General features: G+C 30.1%; 1 long non-coding RNA gene across 1 annotated transcript; it reads right to left on the bottom strand.

Annotated features, from left to right (window-relative positions):
* LOC108328881 (uncharacterized) lies at positions 1-1,942 on the bottom strand. Its single transcript, XR_001832167.2, has 3 exons — positions 1,804-1,942; positions 1,607-1,676; positions 1-76 (listed from the first exon to the last, which is right to left on the bottom strand). It is a non-coding gene; the product is annotated as an uncharacterized LOC108328881 (long non-coding RNA).
* Positions 1,943-4,319: the final 2,377 nt, after the last annotated feature.

The following is a 4,319-nucleotide window of genomic DNA, read 5'->3' as shown; positions in this document are numbered from 1 at the left end:
CCTAAGGAGACTAAGCGGCATCATCGTCTTCCTCCAAAGCCTGCTCCAGATGCACCTCTTCCGCCTCTGCTCACATCTAAGTGGATGATCATTGTAAAAGAAAGCATACCCAAGCAAACACAAACACACAAGCAAGGGTGAGCTAGATATACAAAAATCATGTTATGCCAATCACACACAATATGCAATTAAAGGCAGATATAATAGACCACGCAACATAACTTCTTACCCTTGAGGCCATGGAATTACGTCCATTACACATAGGGCACCACCATGTGACCTCCCTTGAGATCCATGGAATTACGTCCATTACACATACTTGTTACATTCAACCACCAAACATGTCTCATACATTCACAAACTTTCAATATAATAATATTACCACGATCATACTATGCATTTCAATCATTCCTCACACTTAATTCAAACCAAAACAACAGCAAATGAGCTTGAACCGAACGCTATGAGCTTTGGCCGAGCACTGAGAGCTTTGGCCGAACGATAAGAGCTATGGCCGAACACCTAGAGCTTTGGCCGAACACTTAGAACCTTGGTCGAACGCTTAGAGCCTTGGTCGAACGCTTAGAGCCTTGGCCGAACACTTAGAGCCTTGGCCGAACGCTTAGAGCCTTGGCCAAACGCTTAGAACCTTGGCCGAACACCTAGAATCTTGGCCGAACACTATCAAGACCACCACTAAGATCGAACGTTACCAAGACCACCCACTAAGATCGAACGTTACCAAGACCACCCACTAAGACCGAACATTACTAAGATCGAACGTTACCAAGACCACCAACTAAGACCGAACATTACTAAGTTCGAACGTTACCAAGACCGAACACCATCAAGAGCGAACGCTACCTATGACCGAGCGCTACCTAAGAACGAGCACCATCAAGACCGAATGCTACCTAAGACCGAGCGCTACCTGAGAACGAGCACCATCAATACCAAACAGTCAACTGAAGCGTTCTGCATAATTCTGCAGAATTATGCAGAATCATAACAGAACTTCCCTTGACCATTTCTAACCATTTTTATCAACTTCTAGCACCCTTAATTCTTGTTTTAAACTTAATTAAACTTATCCAAATGATTCTAAACATTCCTATTCCCAATTTAAAGTGATTAAAGTTCAATTTTAACTCTAAAACACTAATTTCAACAACTTATAGACCCAAATCCGATTCTACTACTTGGCACATGTTTTAGACCACTTTTATGCTTCTAACAAGTCACAATGTACTTGTCTAGGCTGCCCCAACAGTCCAAGAACGCTGCAGCCCCCATTTACTCAAAATCACTACCTCACTTCCTCTCAAAATGACCTAAAAACTACTAAAACCCCAAAATTTTCTACCCAACTAAAGTATACCAGATTTTCACACTTAAATCACTTCCAATTGGTCAATTATAGCAATTCAAACCCATCCAAATCAATTCCAAACAACTCAATACAGTTTCATGGATTTCACATATCAACACATACAATACAACATACTCAAAACGCAAAAATACAACTAACAAACAGTGCACAAAGTCAAAATCCAATATACATACACTTCATGCAAGAAATTTAAAGAAGTATTCTAGCTCCCCTTACCTTAGGGTTTCACAGCTAAGCTCACAACTTGATTCAAGAGTGCCCAACTCAAAGAGAACCCAATCAAACCCTACAAACCACCCAATGGGTGATGGAACAACTCTTTAGAACTAAGTTTGACAAAAATATGAAGGAAATGGCTTCTAGGCACATGCCCTAAGTTCCTAAAAGAGAAGGAAAAAGGAGAAACGACTTACCCGTTGAAGAACGAGAATCTAATCAAATGGTTGTGAAGCTCTCAACTCTGTGAACGAAAGAACACCACCTATTTATCAATGCAACAGTTGAAATTTGTGTAAGGGTAGAGAGAAGGTAGAGCAAGGTTAGGGAAAATAAGAGTTCTAGAGAGAGAATGGAAAGTTGAGAAATAAAGAACTCAAATTTTTGAAAGATCTTTTACTAAGGTCATTGTGCCCTTAGTCTTATGGGCCTGGCTGGCCCTTACATAATATATAATATTCTTTTTGTATACAATTTTTTTATAAATATAATTAATTCTTAATATCGTAAAAATTTAATAAAAATATATATTAACTAATCAGATAAATTAATAAACTCAATATGTCCTGATAACATTAATATATATGTTAATTTGATAAATTATTATGTAAAGAGACTTCTATGTTTATTTTTTTTCATTTTAATACTCAAACGTAACGGATAATTCACGCATACGTGGATTTACTTTTTTATAAATATTTTTTCATTTATTTTTAAGAAAAATTGTATTTATTTAATAGGTGATTTTTCTTTATTTAATTTAGAAAATAGTTAATTTTTTTAAAAGATAAATTTTAAAAAATCAATTAAATTTAAATGAAACAAGGACTAAAAATAAAAGTAAAAGAAAAATATAAGAATCCGAAAAAGAACTCTCTTTAAATATAAGTATTATTCTTAATTAATTGAAAATTGTGCACCTTCTTTCATTTGCAACAACAATTGATACTAGAGTTTATACTACCTTCACCCAATTAATAATTTATATTACCAGTCAAAGAAATTAAGATATTAACTGAGTTAACGGTGTTATGACAACTTTACAGTCAGATGACAACTGTACAGTCAGATGACAACTATACAGTCAGTCCACCTAGGTCAGTGTCATTTTAATACATATTTTATATTTATTGATATAATCTGAAAAGTACAATAAATATGTTACATTTACACTGAGAGAACCATTTGATTCATTTGAAACAATACAAAATAATTAATGATTTTGGGGAATTTGAATTTGAATTCAATGACAATTTAAATAAGAGTATATATATTAAATAAGCCTATTCATTCATCAAATTAGTTCAGTTATTTTTATCATAACCATATTTTTTTATATGAGTATAGATTAACGATTTATTTTCGTACAATTATTAGTGTTTCAAAAGTTCATTTTAAGTTATTGTTTATTTATCTGTTATGACTGAAAGTTATTTATAAGAGGTAATTTTATGTCATAGTTAATAAAAATTCAATTTAAACTATTAATCTATATTAAATATTATTATTTATTTTTAAGAGATAATTTTTTTATAAATTAATCGTTTAGTTTATTAATCACAACTATAATTTCATAAATAATGCAAGATTATATTTGTGACATGACTGTTTAGATAGTTTGTTTTACGTTATCACGTTAATTTGAACATGAAGTCGTGCATTTAAATACAATAGGCATTTTTTTAATGTGTGTTTCAAATTGTGTAGTTTGATTGGAGATTTTTCTTTAAACATTTTATTGTTTGAAGGTTTTGTTTTTGAAGTCTTTGGATGACGTTCAACGTTCAACTTATGATCCACATTTGTAGAGACATTGGAAAGTGAGGTTTGATTTTAAGGACTTCAATATTTTTAAGGTAAAAGACAAAACATCTAATTTCTACGTTTCATTATCACAAAGAGAAGTGTTAAAAGGGAAATTAAATAGTAGAAACCGCGTTTCAGAATTTGTTGACTCAACCATGCCATTTGCCTCCATAATATAATTTCTTTCTTAAACTAAATAATAACTATGTTTATATATATATTTTTAATTTCATCATTTTTTTTGTGTTCATAATAAATTTCAGAATAATATATACCTTATTGAATTTTAAATGAATGCGTTGTTCTTTAATAGAAGGTATTTTTTATAGAAAAAGTTGTAATCTTAAATAGTTTTTCATGAAATAAAAATTATTAAATCATAATTTAACAAAGTTATTTATTCATACACCCAAGTTCTTCACTCAAACGATTATATACAAACACACACAATGAATCTCCTTGCCAAAACACGATATACTAAATACTGCATGAACAAAATATCTTATTTTGTTATCCTATGGAAAGTAAAAAATATCTCTTGTTTTTATGGATCGAATATATATTTAAATTTAAGACTTTTAAATTTAGCATTGACTGTGTTTTATTTAAAAATAATCAATATAAAAAAATATTTAAATACCATTCAAAATAATTAGTCAGTTACAGTGACTAATTTTAATATTAATTTAAAATTATTAATATGTAAAATAATTTTTACTATAAATAAAAAATTATAATTGATTTGTGAATTAGAGTCTAAATTGATCAATAATATTAGTTATTAAAATTTTATCTACTAAAATAATTAATATTTAAATTAGTCTCTAATTAATTTTCATAGCTACAATTGAAAAAACCAATATTAAAAAATAAATTATTATTTTATTTTAAAAAAATATTTTATTAA

The sequence above is a fragment of the Vigna angularis genome, chromosome 2 (assembly GCF_016808095.1).
Source record: "Vigna angularis cultivar LongXiaoDou No.4 chromosome 2, ASM1680809v1, whole genome shotgun sequence".
NCBI classification, from domain to species: Eukaryota; Viridiplantae; Streptophyta; class Magnoliopsida; order Fabales; family Fabaceae; genus Vigna; species Vigna angularis.
This window is presented reverse-complemented; position numbering and strand designations above follow the sequence as displayed.